Raw genomic sequence first — 17599 nt, forward strand, 5'->3', positions numbered from 1 at the left:
TACACAATTCCAGGGCTCTGCCTTCTTGCATGTGAACAGTCAATAGGCAGACATTACTACATACTCTACCCGTACAGCAGCACACAGACTAGTTCTTCCTTCCTTATCTATGTTTCACATCCATCCTCCACCATGCTCTGTGTTCCCCAAGAATAACGATAGTGCACAGCAGCTACTGGGGCACTAATGATAGGCCAAAGCTATATACCTGCATGGTAAGGTAAATGGGCTCTGGTCACGTGTGCCTGCATGCACCGCCCTTAGTGGTGACATGCCCAGTATGACGTCAGACATCATACCTTCCCCGAGGATCCGCTCCTCGCAGACTCGGCGCCGGTAGCAGAGAGCTCGAGCTCGCACACTCGGCCGGCGGCGGTAGCAGAGAGGACTGACGTGTTGCTAAGACGGCAGCTACCTCAGCCCTATACGTCGATTCCACTAACTAGAAGAAGAGAGCGGCTGTCTGATCACACCCGGAGCTCCCCCTTGTGGCTGGCAGCTAGAAGGAGAGAGCGGGTCTGAACACTGATCACACCCGGAGCTCCCCCTTGTGGCTGGCAGCTAGAAGGAGAGAGCGGCTGTCTGAACACTGATCACACCCGGAGCTCCCCCTTGTGGCTGTAGCGGCAATAGCAGGATGGAAGCAAAACATTGAAGGAGATTTCTGTGAGTAAAAATGAACCTAGTTCTGACCGGGGCAGGTTTTGGGTTACATTTATCCCAGGTCCCTAATCTCGCCCTCCCAGTATAGGCAGCGGGATGTATTCACTCCCTCCCCAGTATAGGCCACCATATGACCCCTGCACAGACAGCCAGAGCTCAGTCCCACACCCATCTTGTAAATGCAGCAACGCAAAAGTGTCCTGAATATCCTTTACCCTCTGGCCTATACATTGTATATATATATTTAATAGTGTTTGCAGTGAATGTGCTGATGTTGCTCACGTGCTGCTGCTTTGTGCTGCAGCTGCATTTTACAATTAAATTATAAGCTGCCATTTTTTGGTGCATTTGGAAGTAGCGGAGTTCATTTGCAGCGCGCAGTTTCTGCACATACTGGGGTACTAATGATAGGCCAAAGCTATACACTTCCATGGTAAGGTATTGGTAAGGTATTTGTGTTGTGGTCACGTGTGGTTGCATGCGGTCAGGGCAGCCATCAGGGGGGGACAACTGACACTGCAGTGAGGGGCCCAGGGCTTCTGGGGGCCCTGGGCCCCCCCAAGCGCTGGAAGGGCCGCATATGCTGGCTGCGGGCCTGTGGCTCACTAACCAGCACACTGCATTCCAGCACTGACAAAAGAGGCACAGGAAGAAAAGAGGGGAACAAAAGAGAATGGATAAAGTATAATAACGGTCCTACAAGTCCCTGTCTCATTTGTTAACTGGGGACTACCTGTATTTTGCTAGTATTTGACTCCACCCTCAACATGCCATGGCCACACCCACTTCCCCCCCGCATCTTGCTGTGCATGCCGCTTTCTTTAGTGTCTGAGCCATGAACATTTTTTCGCGCAGCGCACTTCATGCACGGGGGTGGGGTGGCTAGTGGGTGGGCACAGCAACCAGTGGGTGGGCCCAGGGAAGGGGGCCCCAGGCCTGATGATGTGTGAGGGGCCCCAAAATTTCTAATGGCGGCCCTGCATGCGGTCACCTGTCACTGCTTGCGCTGTACTCAGCGGTGACACGCCCATGACATGACGTCATAGTCAGACATCATAGTCACCTCGAGGATCCACTTCTTGCAGATTCGGCAGTAGACTGGATAGAAGCTACTCCAGCCCTGTACCTCCACTAACCAGAAGTGAAAGAGATCGGCTTTCCGAGCAGTAATCATACCCGGAGCACCCCCTTGTGGCTGGTAGCGGGAATGGCAGGATGGAGGCACAGAATGGAAGTCATTACTGTGAGTAAAAGTACGTTCATTAGTACGCATGCCCTGGCCTTGATTGTGCACCTGTTGCCAGGTACGCTTCGTGATGTCACGCTCATGCGCAGAGCATGCCCAGCCACAGGCGCACAATCTAGGACGCTCACCAAGCATGCGTACTAATGAACGCATCCCCGGCCCAGGGCAAACGTACTACTGCAGGTCATTGTGACCTGGAAGTAGTACAGGGGCCAGGCTGTCCATAGCTTCGCAGCGAGCAGTTTGCAGAACTGCTCGCAACATCACTACTTGTAAATACAGTAGCGCAAAGGTGCCATAATTATTATCCTTTCCCCTCGGTCCTTGTAATTGTGTATATTTTTATAATATGTACACTTAATGTGTTGATGTCTGCTCATGTGTTACTGCTTTGTGCTGCAGCAGCATTTTACAATTGAATGATAAACTTCCATTTTTTTGGGTGGGTGCATTTGGAAGTAGCTTATTTTATTTGCAGCATGCAGTTTTAAAGTTAAAGATAACCTTAAGTCAAAAAAAAAAATGAGATGAACTCACCTGGGGCTTCCCTCAGCCCCTGCAGCCGATCGGTGCCCTCGCAGCTCCGCTCCGATGCCTCTGGACCCGCCGGCGACGACTTCCGGTTTCGCCATCACCGGCCGACAGGCATGGGAACGCGAGTGATTGTTCGCGTTCCCAGCCTGTATATCGCCCCCTATGCTGCTATTGCGGCTCCTGGCCACAATAGCAGCATAGGGGGCGATATACAGGCTGGGAACGCGAACAATCACTCGCGTTCCCATGCCTGTCGGCCGGTGACGGCAAAACCAGAAGTCGTCGCCGGCGGGTCCAGAGGCATCGGAGCGGAGCTGCGAGGGCACCGGTCGGCTGCAGGGGGCTGAGGGAAGCCCCAGGTGAGTTCATCTCATTTTTTTTTAATGCCTTTAGGTTCACTTTAAGAATTTCTAGTTTCTACAGCCCCCCAAAAATGTCACAAGGTGGTGGCTGCAGGACATGTGACCATCTGCTGACAATAAAGCCCATCTTGATGAATGCTAGAATGAAAAGCCTAGTGGGGTGTTGCCTAAGAAGAGGCGCCTTTTCTCCCATGATGCTGAAGGGTAGATGGGTCTGCCTCTCAAAAAAGGCCCTGGGCTTAAAGGAGTATTGTAAGGGTAAAAATAAAAAAAAAAGTATTTAACTTACCTGGGGCTTCTACTGCCCCCCGCAGATGTCCTGTGCCTTCGTCGGGACAAAGCGATCCTCTGGTCTCCTGCCATGGCTCACTTCCGAATTTTGTGACTTCAGTGTCGCAAACTACTGCATACTCGCGCCTGCTGACTTCATCAGGAGCTTCCGGCGCAGTACTGTACTGCGCAGGAAGCTCCCGGGGACATCTGCGGGAGTGAGGACGCGCACGACCAGGGCCATGCAGGCACAGTAGTGTCGCAAACTACTGCATACTCGCGCCTGCTGACTTCATCAGGAGCTTCCGGCGCAGTACTGTACTGCGCAGGAAGCTCCCGGGGACATCTGCGGGAGTGAGGACGCGCACGACCAGGGCCATGCAGGCACAGTAGTTTGCGACATTAAAATTGCAAAATCTGGAAGTGAGCCGCAGCAGAAGACTAGAGTATCTTTTTGTCCTGGCGTGGAAACAGGACGGCTGTGGAGGGCCAGCAGAAGCCCCAAGTAACACTTCCGCTTGTGATCACCTTCCTGTCACCATGCAGGTGCCCAAAGTGCCTGCTTTTGTGACTTGCTGCCAGTACAGGGCTCTTTTCCACAGATGGCTGAACTGCTCATTTGTCTGGTACTTAAGCATCCTGTCTACCACCCACGACTGCTATTCAGGGCTGTCTGCTGCATATGCCGTGCTTTAGCTTGCACCCGGCTGGTGGACAGTAGCAGCTGACAGGAGGGGAATTCACCACCTGGCTGAAGTTCTGGAGAAGAGGCCTTAAAGGAGTTGTCCGGCACAAATAAATAAAATAAGCGCTACTTACCGGGGGCTTCCTCCAGCCCCTGCGCAGTCCGCTCCAGCCCACGTGACGGTGATTGACAGTGCCGATCGCGCAGGTGCAGTACAGAGCGACCTCCAGGTCGCTCTGACATCATCGCCAGGGACCGGGTCGAAGCTCCGGCGAACGGCTGAAGGGAGAGCTGCGGCGAGGGATGTGCTGGGAGGTTGGGGCTGGAGGAAGCCCCTGGTAAGTAGCGCTTATTTTATTTATTTTTGCCGGACAACTCCTTTAAAGTAAACCCGAGGTGAGAATGATATGGAGGCTGACATATTTATTTCCCTGATCCTCTGCCTCTATAACATTTAGCCATTGACCTTGAACAAGCATGCAGCAGATCAGGTGTTTCTGACATTGTCAGATCTGACAAGATTAGCTGCATGCTTGTTTCAGGTGATATTCAGATACTACTACAGCCAAATAGATCAGTAAGGCTGCCGGGCAACTAGTATTGTTTAAAAGGAAATTAATATGGCAGGCTCTATATCACTCTCACCTTGGGTTCACTTTAAAATATACCCGAAGTGACATGTGACATGAGATAAACATAGGTATGTACAGTGCCAAGCACACTAATAACTATGCTGTGTTCCTTTTATTCTTTCTCTGTCTGAAAGAGTTAAATATCAGGTATGTAAGTGGCTGACTCAGTCATGACAGGAAGTGACTACAGTGTGACCGTCACTGATAAGAAATTCCAGCTATAAAACACTTCCCTAGCAGAAAATGGCGTCTGAGAGCAGGAAAGAGATACAAAGGGTCAATAGGTCATAGATTTTTAGATCTGGCAATAAAACAGTTAAAACTTAAAAAGTAGATTTAAACATAAAATAAAACTGTGGAATATCTTAAAAAGTCATTTTTAGGAGAAGGAAGATAGATACAATCGTTTATTTCATTAGTATATTTTCGCTTCGGGTGTCCTTTAAGGCTATTTACACACCAAGACGTCGCGTTTTAGGGGACGTTATGGTCGCATAACGTGCCCCTAAAGCAACGCATGGTGGTGTTGAAGTTGGACGTAAGATTGAGCTGCGTTATGCAGCTCTCAAAATCAGCCGCTCCAATTTAGTCATAGGAAGTCCGGATCTTTTTAAGGATTCGGATCATTTGAATCGGATCATTGAAAAGATCCGGATCTTTGAACCAAATCATTTGAATCATTTTACTAGGGAAGCAGACTGGGTAAAATGATTAGCAGGACAGGACTTTCCCTGCACTGTACATTCAGTATGTTCCTGTTTCTTCCAGGCAGACATCCACTGTGAACCGAATCTTTCATTGTGATCGCCTTCCTCTGGATCAACAGGGATATGTGAGGGAGCAGGCTGGTGTTGTACTTTATACTGGTTGAACTCGATGGACGTATGTCTTTTTTCAACCAAAATAACTATGTAACTATGATGATCCGGATGATTTGACTCATAAAAAAGATCCGGATCAAATGAACGATTTGTTCATGATCCGGACAACACTACAGTCCCACCACGAGTCTCTGCAGTGCAATTAATATTAAATAGCCATATGGCTGGCTGCAGAGGAGGAGGGGAGACCTCCTCCTCCAACATTACTGAGCATGTGCAAACAGTCTAACGTGGCTTAGCCCAGTATACCGTACAGCATGCAGCACTTTGTTTTTAACGTGCTGCGTTACAATGTAACGCAACGTGTTACTGTGAACAGCAACATTGATTTTACAATGCTGTGAGTTAGGCTGCGTTACTGGCTGCTGTAACGTGGGACTTTAACGTCCCACTGTGAAACCAGCCTAAACATTTCACCCCGTGGGTATTTTTCACTTTATGCATCAGAGCAATTTTCACCTCCCATTTATTTGCCAATAACTATCACTAATTATCATGATGCATTGATCTATATCTTGTTTTTTCCACCACCAATTAGTCTTTCTTTGGGTGGGACATTTTGCTAAGAATTATTTTTTTCTAAATTCACTTTAACAGGAAGATTAAGAAAAAAATGGAAAAATCATTATTTCTCAGTTTTCGGCCGTTATAGCTTTAAAATAATACATGCTACCATAATTAAAACCTTTGTGTTTTATTTGCCCATTTGTCCCGGTTATTACACCATTTAAATTATGTAACTATCACAATGTATGTCACCAATATTTTATTTGGAAATAAAGGTGCATTTTTTCAGTTTTATGTCCATCATTATTTACAAGTAGAGATGTTCCCGAACCGTTCGCCGGCGAACATCTCTGCATCCCTGGGCCCTGTACTACTTCCGGGTCGCTATGACCCGGAGTAGAACACCTGTGCTGGCCCGGCGGTGCGCGTCCTAGAGTGCGCTCCTGTTGCCGGGCACTTTCTGCGCATGTGCGTGCCGTCATGACATCACGCTCATGCGCAGAGAGTGCCCGGCCACAGGAGCGCGATATAGGACGCGCACCGCCGGGCCAGCGCAGGCGTACTACTCCGGGTCATAGCGACCCGGAAGTAGTACAGGGCCCACAGAGATGCAAACGATTCGGGCCATCTCTATTTACAAGCTTATAATTTAAAAAATGTTCACAATATACCCTCTTCACATGCATATTAAAAAAGTTCAGACCCTTAGGTAACTTTATTTTTTTTTATTGGAATTTTTTTTTTCAGTAAAAATGTTATTTGGGTAACTTTTGGTGTGGGAGGTAAACAGTTAATTTTAAATTTCAAAATGTGGGTTTATTTTATTAAAAACTGTATGTAGATGTAGTTTTACTTTTTGGCCACAAGATGGCCACAGTGAAATTTTATTTAGTTTAATTTTTTTTTTCTTTAGCCCTGGAAGCGAAGTGCTGGAAACCTTCTTTTTTTTTTTGTCAGAAAGACCGCGGCCTTTGATAAGAAGCTGTCGGTTTTTCTGCCAGGGACTTAGATCAATGAAAGGGTACTATTTTCCCATTCATTGATTACTGGGGGGTGGCGCACGCGGGAGCACGCAGACACGCTCAACAGCAAGGCAGCAGCCACCTGGACATGACAATCATGTCCAGGTGGCAGGAATGGTTAATGCGGCCAATAATGATACAATTTGCTGAGAGATCGTTTACAAGTAATTCTTCATAAGAACGATCGGAAATTATTGTTTGGAACCACCAATGGACAAAAATCTCCTAACCAATCTGATCAGATTTCATTAATGTAATCATATTGATGAAATCTGATCAGATTGGTTAATAGATTTTTTTCCACTAGTGGTCATGAACAACCGTTTCCGAACGATCGTAAATGGTAATTTGTAACTACTAAAGGAAAATAATCTCCTAACCAATCACATTAATGAAACCAATCCGATTTTTGGATCAATCCTATCAACCTGATCTGATTGGTTTGGAGATTTTTGTCTATTAGTGGGCGCAAATGGTCATTTCCGATCGTTCATACGAAGAATCTTTCGAAAATTGTATTGTTAGTGGGCCACCTTTAGTATTAATTAACCTGTCACTACTCAAATCCATGATGTGGGCACTTTAGTTTAGTAACAGGTGTACATTATATGCAATCCCTGCTCCATACCCTCATACCATGTGACTTTGGGGTGTATGCAAGAAACTGTGTTAAAGTGGACCCAAATGAAAAATACAAGACTTCAGAAATAAAATCTATTTTCTAAAGTATAATAATAAATAGCAGCCTTTTTTCAGCTGCATGATGACAAATATAAAATATTTTACATTTATTGGAAGGATCCCTCCCTTCGTTTCATATTGCCAGGACAGAATCCGGCAAACTGGTGGAGTAGGTGGTGTCCGGCAAAGGAGGAATTGCTAATGGCTGCCACCTGTATAACCCTAGTTAGGAAAAAAGAAGGGTGAAAAGCATGCACTGAAATGCTCATAGGCTTGAAGGAGTGTTTATTTATCTTTGTATGTGTTAGAGTGGTGCAACTAAATATTTTAAATTGAAAATTGTTTGGTTTGGGTTCGTTTTTAAGCAGAATTTCATGCCTAAGGTTTTTGCATGATTAGTAGTGACTAATGCATTGCGTGTAATGTATTGCATTCTGCTCTACTAATCCTGCGGCAAAACTTTATGCACATCATCTTGCTTAATGCAATTTATTGCGCACGCCCTGTTGAGTTTAGTTTTAGGCTGCAGGGTACCAGAGGATTGGTGTGTCCCGACATGGGCACAGGACTTCTGCAGGGGGCTGGTGGAAGCCCCAGGTAAGTGAAACGTTTTTTTCTTCTACTCGGTTAAGGTTCACTTTAATGTGCCCATACACATGTCAATCTGCCACCAAATCGACCATCAGCCTGATTTCTCTTCTGCTTGATTTCAGATTGAATATGTTCTGAAAGGATTCTATTGCCTGCCCACTCACTGCAGACAGATATCAAAAAGAAACACCAGTGTGGCGAGGAACAGGAGCTCGCGGTGAGGTCACTGGAGGAGGCCAGGAGTCGCGCCGGCGGACAGGTGGGACTTTAACACTTTGTTTCTTAAAAAGGAGAAAACACTGCTTAGGTTCCATTAATGCATATTTGTTTTATACACTTTAATGCAAAACAACTAGAGAAATAGGTGTTGCTGAATGTTTAATACGGACGTGGGGGCTGCGTGTGGAGTGGGAGGTGATTTGATGTACATGTAATGGGTGGTTATACACAGAAGTGGGGCTTCACATGGAAGGTTAGTCAAAAGAAACACACCCTGGCAATCACTAAGAGCCACTGTACACTGCACGGATGAAAAACTGATCCATCAAACAGATCATCTTTATTGGGCATCAGTTTTTCATCCATGATTTCCATTCCATTACCGATCGGTCGATGCATATCTCAATCTGGAATTAATAGTTGACTCCCTATATTTGCAATCCAATCAGCAGAACGGACTGAACACATCCTTTTCAAACAGACTGAGGATCCGTTCGCATCCGTTGGGATACCTTCCTAAAACAGACCGTTTTTGTGTACAGTGTGAACCGGCCTATAGGATTTAGTCCTGATGGTGCCTTCATTTTTCTACCTCTTAGCAGACTCTAAAGGTGGCCATACATCTAGTGATTCGGCTTTGATTCTGTCATTTCATCAAATCAAATGTGCTTCAGTATATCTAACCAATGAAAAGTTGCTGATATCATGTTGACCACCTTAGTCAATTGAGCAGGATTCAAGATTTCGGTCATTCACACAGGAATTGGCTACTTTTCACATACCGTTTGATTGACGCTGTATCGATTTTTGCATTCAGAGCATCGAGGTACAATATCGGTCAGATTGATTTGTGAAAGTGAATCACATAGGCTATCCCTTGTACTGTGTGGGCTACTAGCCGATCGACTTTCGATCAACCACACTGAAGTTGATCTCCAATAAAGGCGATTGCTTTGTCGACTGAATCAGAATCGCTAGATATATGGATACCTTAAGGCTTCTTTTACACAAGCAGCTGAAGGCAGTGAATTCACTGCCTGTCAGCTGCTCCCATCCACTGGCTGGGTGCTTGCTTGCGCTCGGCACAGGCAGTCCCCCCATGTAGTTTCATCTGAGCATGACACTTTCCGCGCTCAGATGCAGCATGAAACTGTTTAACACAACCGTGTGTAAAACATGTGTTTACCGATCGCTTCCACTCAGCTGCATGTAATTACAGCTAAATAGTGCTTGTTGCCAGCATCCCTGGATAAGAGGCCATTAGGCTGGGAGTACACCTGTTGTCTGTCATTTTCTACGCATGATTATTAGGATGCATTTTCTGCACTCCATGTGTGTCTGTAGATGGGTAAACGTGTGTGCTTTTTCACAGATGCTAATGTAATTGCTGGAGAAAATGCACACAGTGCTGTACTGCTCTCATTATTATTATTTTTTGTCTGCATGCGAAAACGCATTCAAGGATAAACTAGCCCATTGATTAACATTGGTTCTTAGTAGGGGCGCAGTGCGGAGTATGGCGGATGCAAGCTCCGTGAGCTCCGATCATAGCGGGGACAGACAGTGGCATAACTTCTGAACCGCGGACTTAAAACGGACGACATAGGCAAAGAAGAGGGTCGGAAGACTACCCCCGCACCTCATATGCCTTCAACCCGGGGTAAAGATAAAGAATTAGTGCTCAGATCCCTGGACTTCTTCAGGCCGCGTGGTGCGACAGCAGCTAAGATGGCCGCCGAGAAGCTGCAGGCAACTAATACACTTACTGAGAAAGAAGGAGAATCTCTGCATCGTACTGACTTCTCTCTGAAGGATATCACAGACCTTCTCACGGATCTAAAGGTCTCCTTCACGAATGAGATCAGAGCCACTCTCTGCCCAGATGGAAGAACTGGGAGACAGGACGAGCAAACTAGAATACAGAATGGATGACGCAGTGGACATTATTACAGAATTACAGAACCAAAATGCAGCCCAGGAGGAAAAACTGGTAAACCAGGAGAATAAATTGGAAGATCTGGATAATAGTGGTAGGAGGGAAAATATTAGGATCAGATCTGTACCAGACTCTGTGACGGACATTAAGGCTTATGTGACAGCGTTATTTAAGCACTTCTCCCTAACCTCCCTGATGAGATGTTCAGATTTGATAGGATTCATAGGGCTTTAAAAGCACTCAAAAACCCGGAGTGGTCAAGAGACATTATACTAAAAATGCACTACTCGGAAACGAAAGAAGAGGTGATGAGAGCTGCATGGGAAATGGGTCCTAATGGAATAGGAGACCATAAGGTACACATATTTCCAGATCTGTCACCAATTACACTTGCAAAACGTAGATCTTTAAGACCAGTCACTACAGCCCTGCAAAAAAGAGCGATACCATATCGGTGGGATTTCCTTTTGTACTCGCATTCAACTTTGGCCCCAAAAGATATCAAGTCCATACACTGCAGGAAGGAATAAAAGCCCTCAGAGAAAATGGAGTACAGGAAATCACAGAGGAATCGCCTATGGACTCTTCTAACAAGCATAAAAGGCTGGCAGGAAACGCACCACTCTACCTATAAACGAAGCAAAGAAAAACACCTGACACCTTCTAAAATCCCAAGAGCTTTAAGGTCGGGCAACGATAAAGACTGATGGCTTCCTTTACTCCTGTAAGTGACCCACAGGTTAATCATCCATAAGGGGACAAAGAGAGCTATACTTGCTCACATAATACAGACTCAGCCAATCTTGGCACTCTCTTTGCCTTTAACTTGCTTACTGGCTAGGATTTACATTAATAAGCTATACCTCCTGGTAGCTTCTGCGGTTCAGGCAGTATTACTTAACCTCCCTAGCGGTATGGACAGAAATGTCCGTTCAAAAAAACATGCTGTGAACAGTATAAACATGCATACACATCAATACTCTCCTGCACTGTATACTAGACCCTTGCTTGACACATTTTGGCAAGTTACAGGAAAAAAAAAGTTTTAAAAATAAATTTTATCACTGTTTGCACAGAAATCCTGGGGAAATTGAACGCTGGGAAGGTTAAGTATCTCTCAGCAGTTTCGGTCCAGCTGTGTGATTTGCAGCTCCAACATTTCCCTGGTTATTTGAAATGTGCTTTCTCATAGCTTGTGTGTTCATGTTTCAATATATATATTTATTTGAATGTACGGTAATCTTAAATATTTTTTGTATTAGTTTTAGTTATAGAAGTGTGACCCATAAGACCGGATGTACAATACGGGTGTTCGTGTTTTTGAGAGAGATCAAGTCCTCACTACTAATATTTTTACTATGTAAAAGGGATGTTGAGATCTATAGGATTATTTTGGTAAACAAATTGCTTGTTAGGGCTCGTTTCCACTATTGCGGTGCAGAATCGCCTGGATTCCACCGCTGATGAAATCGCATGTGGATGCGATTCCCATGCGTTTTTCGCCGCGAATTCGCATGCGATTTCGCATAGGTGAGGGTATATGCGATTTTAACCATGTCACTGCCTGTGTGAATTTACATTGGTACCTATGCGAATTCGCGGCAAAAAACGCATGGGGAAAACGCATGCGACTTCCCTATTAAATACATTGCATGCGATTCGCATGCATTCCACTCGCAGGCGAATTCTGTGGCTCTTTTGTGCGTTTTTTCACAGCTTAAAAAAAACGCACCCTAAAAACGCTACAGTGGAAACAGGCCCATCCACTTGCATTACATGTGCGAATCCGCATGCGTTGGACGCATGCGGATTCACGATAGTGGAAACGAGCCCTTAGATACAGCATAAGGAGAGTGACAGCAACTTCAGTTCTCTGGCTTCCGGATTCATGAAAGTACTCTCACATAATACTCAAGGTCTTAACAGCCCTACAAAAAGAGCTAAATGCATGCGCTATTATAATGCGAGAAACCCTGCAATCGTTATGCTACAAGAGACCCATTTTATTAGGATGTCATTTCCAAGATTTTTCCATAAAAATTTCCCTGAATTTCATTTATCTAGTCACCCAACAGCCAAGAGAAATGGAGTTGCTATCCTTCTCCACAAAAATACTTCATTTATCTTAAGAAACAAAGTGACTGATAAGGAGGGCCGCTACATTTCATTAGCAGGCGTACCAACATTGTTAGTCAATATTTACGCACCCTCAACCAAAAATGGAGCATTCTACAATTATATAATCGACACCCTCCATCAATTTCAAAATGAGAATATAATCATAGGAGGGAATATGAAGTTAGCACTAAACCCAAAACTGGATTACCAATCCTCTTCGACCCTTTCTGATAGACCCCCGCCCCCATATCATTTATTAGGCAGATACAGATACATGGAGAGAGACCCATCCAAAAGAAAAAAAAAAAATATTTTACCTTCTTTTCCCCATCTCAGCTCTTCAAGGCTTGATTATATATTTACTACAAAAATTCTTACTACTAGGAGTTCGACATTCATCCATTCATATTTATCGGATCATTCAATCATCTGTACCACTTTCACACCACAACATAACTCTAATAGGACCCCAAGATGGAGAGTTCCACCCTTCATGTTAACCAATCCTGAACAAATAAGGAAACTATCAGAATCACTAAATAATGAGCCGGGAAGATGAATTCACAAAATCGATTTCAATAATATACAAGCTTCTCAATACATTAACTCCCACATCGAAGAGGCCTTATCAAATTAACTGGGAGAAAGATCTAGGCCATGAAATCTCGGATTCTCAAAGGTCAACAATCTGGGAAAGAACTTCCAAATGTTCAAATAATGTATCAATGACGGAAACTTCTGTTATGTTTCGCACATATTTAACTCCTTCTAGAATTAATAAATATAAACCTCACATTTCTAATTTATGTTTCTGAGGGTGTCTAGACATTGGAGACTCTTTTCACACTTGGGGCTTGATTCACAAAAAAGTGCTAACTGTTAGCACGGCCGTTTTCGCGCGAATTTTCGCATTGCGCGTGATCGCAAATTTTCGCACAAAACGATACCGGTTTCACGCGAAAACGATATCGATTTTGCGGGAAAATTTGAGTTTGCGCGCGAAAACGTTATCGTTTCGCACGAAAATTCGCGATCGTGCACAATGCAAAAATTTGCGCAAAAACGGCTGTGCTAACAGTTAGCACTCTTTTGTGAATTAAGCCCTAGGTGGTCTTGCCCTATGGTTCATTCACTCTGGTCAAATATTTTTGAGCTGTCAAGGGAATTTTGGGATAAAGCTGCTACCCCTAACCCTCTATCAGCTTTACTGAACCTAAAGATTGACAAACTTTCCCGGTTAGAAAACCCTTTATTCACTAAAATATTGGTGGCCACTAGACTCCACATCGCCCAAGCTTGGCTAATCAATGAACTGTCCTGGGACAAAGTCATACAAAAAATTAATTATATCTGTTTAAACAAATTTATATGGGCTCTGACTATAGGAGACACAGCACCTTTTCTTTCAATATGGGAAAGTGCATTAAGCTTTCTCATAGGGGACATGATCTCCCATACTTCCTCTAAGTAAGGTCTACAACATCTTTGGATATGCAAATTCTCACTTCTACGTATACCTGTTCCTCGTTCCTCGTTCTTCTGTTTTGTTTTGTGTTGTCTTTAAACTACTACATATGGTTATGACATCTTCATGGAATTGGGCCCTTGGTTATACTCATATCTCTATTCTAGCATAATATTACTATGTGTAAGACTGCAAGAATGATAGGGACTCTCAATTGTTTTGTTTATTGCACTATTTGCTGTTGCTGTTATCACTTATAATTCATTGTGATGTTTCTGTTTATTTTCTCAATAAACATCTTTTGAAAGTAAAAAAAAAAAAAACATTGGTTCTTAGTTTTCCTGTGCAGAACACACGCAGACACAGACACGTGTGCTCCCTGCCTTAAAGGGAACCTGAACTGAAAGGAAGAAAAATAGTTTAACTTACCTGTGGCTTCTACCAGCTCCCTGCAGCCGCTCTGTTCATGTGCCATCATGGAACGATTGTCCGGTCGCCTGCATTGGCTGAGTTTCGATTTTGGCGAATGGGCCAGTCAATGGCTGTGGGGCCCTAGACGTACGCGTCCTCGATCACGCTCCCATAGCTGGGATTGTCCTGTGCGTGTGAAGTATGAGATTTTCTCGTACTGCTGCTGTCAAAGAGACATCTGCTAATGAGTGTCCATTACTGCTGCTGGCATAGTGGCAGCTGCTAATCAGTGGCTGTTAGTGATGCCACAACTGTTCACTGGTGAACAGTTCTCCATGTAGCTACTTCTGGGTTGGCAAGGTCAGTGAGTAGTGTGCAGGTGCTTGCCCCATGGCACCCATCCTTGACCATGTGCCCGCCAGCACTTTTCGCATGATATCATGACTACATGGTACACATGCCCACTATGTAGTCATGACATTATATGCAGAGTACTCCCAGACATGGGTGCACAATCAAGGATGCGCGCCACTGGGCCATTGCCTGCTCATTAGTAGCGTTTACTGATGCTGGCAGTGGCGTTTACTGCTGGTGTTTGCTGCTGGTATAACAGACAAGTGTGAAAGCGAACCTGGACAGACAACTATCACTTGCTGGATGCATCTTCTTCCTTGCTGAAGTGGGACATCGTTGGTACATTTGTAGGAGACCAAAGTTAACGTCGATACACAGGTGTTATTCACAGAACCATATCATTAGATTTGTCATATTCTTCACTGAACACTATCGGTGAAAATCAACATCACACTCTAACTTTATTGTGATACTAATGAAAACGTTTTGCAAGTTTTGTGCGAAGTGGCTTAAAAAACCTTAGTAAAAAAGAACAAATTGGCATCATTTGATTTTTGTGCATAATGATATCTTCTGTAAATAGGCCTGTAAGGGTAAATTGCATGCTATGACCTGCCACCATAAGAGACCTGTAAGTCCATAAAATATACATATTGCTAACTGTCTTTGCCCAGATGTAGATTGGTTGATGTTTATTCCTGAATAACATAAATGTATGTGTTTGGTATGATATACTTTACACTGCAATGTTATGCTTTGTGAAAGGGGGACTATGCATGGGCCCCAAACAATTGTCCTCTTATTCACAGGTCATGGGATACCAGTAAATGTATATTCACATGAAGTGCAGCTTTTGTGAAATTATTACTGCTCTTTCACATGGCTGTAGCCCAAAGTTTGCACTGACTTGGATGGTTATTGTAGTAATTCTTTGCTTTGTGACACGCATGAGTACTGTCACCTGTAGCAATCAGGCCTCCAGACCAGTGATGTGTTCTGTTGTAAAGCGGAGGAATGGTGCATGAGGGAGCAACACTAAACTGGAGGCATAAGTAACTTGTACATTATACTTGGCCAGTGCTTATGCAAGATATCGTGCTGATACATGAGGGAGGCCGGGCCCCAATAAACACACTTGGGAGAGGCATTGTAGAGATTCATTTAGCATTTGTACAAGCCTTGAATTAGGCTTCATTTGCCCTGTGCCACATGCTGATGTGAAATCACATCTCAATCCAGTAGGCATGCCAATGCATGGCTAGAAGCATTCAGATGTCATGTTAGAAAAATGCAGCAGGGACTCCGATTTTTTTTCCCTGCAAGTGATTTTAGTGGGGTGTAATTCTGCATCTGAATTTGTATGAAAAGGAAATAGAAAGAAATCACAGAAATGGAAAATTACTGTAGACCTTATTGAGATACTAAACCCAAAGGAGGTTACAGATCAAGTGTTCTAACTCCTCTAGTTGTAGCCTAATTCCAGGAGTGCCTTAAAGAGAACTTGAGACAAGAAGCATCTCAGGCTCCATACTTACCTGGGGCTTCCTTAAGCCCCCTTGAGGCTGCTAAGTCCCTTGCTGTCTCCCCAAGTGGCCTCTGTCCCCCTCAATTTATCCCGAAAGCTTGACTGAATCACGTTTCACCGCGCATGTGCTGCTCTGCTGCACGCTAACCCATTGTGGTCCCACTGCTGGAAGCTTTCTGCGCTTGCACATCAGTTCTGCACTGGCGTAGAATGCTCCCGCTGCGGGAGAGTGACTGGTGTGCTTTTACCGCCAAGCGCATTTACGTGATAAAGCGTAACTCGGCCAAACTTTCAGGGCCAAATTGCCGAGGACCGGAGCCACCTGGAGAGACAACGAGGGGGCTTAAGGAAGCCACCGGTAAATATGGTGCCTGAGACGCTTTTTGTCTAGTCTTCAAGGTACACTTAAAGTTACATAAAGAGAATCTGTACTCTAAAATTTTTACAGCAAAAAGCATACCATTCTATTCATTATGTTCTCCTGGGCCCCTCTGTGCTATTTCTGCCACTCTCTGCTGCAAACCTGGCTTGTAATTGCCAGTTTTAGGCAGTGTTTACAAACAAACTAACCAGCTTGTGATAGGCTCACATAAGCAGAGTGTGTGAATCATACAGAGCCTGCAGGGGGCCTGGAGGGGATGTGTATAGCTTCTACCAATCACAAGCAGCCCTGCACATTCCACACATTCCAGCCTTAGCCCGACTGTGCTGACAGAAGAAAACAGATTAGATCATAAACAGAGATAACATAGCCACTGTGCAATTAGGAAAAGCTGCAGTAAGCCAGAGCACATTAGAACAGGCAAAGGAACTTATAGGATAGAAGAACTAAGGCTGAAAATTTTGTTCCAGAGTCTCTTTAACGTTTGCCTGCACTTTCAATATCAAAGTAAAGTGCCCTTTTTCAGATAAAATCCAAAACTGCTGCCCAGTGTTTTTCGCTTTTAGAGGCGTGGCGTAAGGCAGAAGTAGGTGCAGGCAAAGACTGGGTGACTTCAGCATACATTAGGTACAACACTTGTAAGAGGGATTTTTTTTCTGTAGAGTGGAGGGTGGTGAAAAAAAATACAAGCTTATGCCATGATATTTATATACTCTCAGCTGTAACAATGACTTGGAAAAAAGCTGTTCCTTTCACTTGCCACATAAAGGAATAGCAACATCTATTCTAGACTCAATTGTAGCTTTGCGTAATGTGAAGGTAAGTGGAAGGCATATTGTAGTTCCAAGTTAAATGTAAAGTAGAAACCACATATTAAACCACATAAATGGCATGCTTCTGGGCTGTGAGGTTTCCCTTAGGGAGGGTGGTTTCCTGAAATCTGTACTCCTTTCAGCTAGTTGGGGTATTGGCCTTAATCCTTTGCTGTATGTGTGATGTCATTTTTTGCTGTGACTAGGATGTCTGCTGCGCTTTCTGATTATCACACAAATCAATAAAACATATCAGCAGCCAAGCTGCTATTGATGTGTGTGATGCCGGGGAGGTAGGAGACA

At 44.4% G+C, this 17599-nt stretch overlaps 2 long non-coding RNA genes across 5 annotated transcripts in view; one reads left to right on the plus strand and one right to left on the minus strand.

Annotated features, from left to right (window-relative positions):
- Positions 1–524, minus strand: part of LOC137544802 (uncharacterized) — a 44178-nt gene extending 43654 nt beyond the window's left edge. Inside the window, exon 1 of one of the 4 annotated variants that reach the window (XR_011025922.1) lies at positions 300–524. This is a non-coding gene — a long non-coding RNA (uncharacterized lncRNA). The other 3 variants (XR_011025923.1, XR_011025924.1, XR_011025925.1) reach the window with 3 other exon arrangements.
- LOC137544803 (uncharacterized) overlaps positions 292–17599 on the plus strand; it is a 189099-nt gene continuing 171791 nt past the window's right edge. Inside the window, exons 1-2 of the long non-coding RNA XR_011025926.1 lie at positions 292–666; positions 8197–8333. This is a non-coding gene — a long non-coding RNA (uncharacterized lncRNA). The remainder of the gene's footprint in view (positions 667–8196; positions 8334–17599) is intronic.

The sequence above is a fragment of the Hyperolius riggenbachi genome, chromosome 2, assembly GCF_040937935.1.
Source record: "Hyperolius riggenbachi isolate aHypRig1 chromosome 2, aHypRig1.pri, whole genome shotgun sequence".
Lineage (NCBI taxonomy): Eukaryota > Metazoa > Chordata > Amphibia > Anura > Hyperoliidae > Hyperolius > Hyperolius riggenbachi.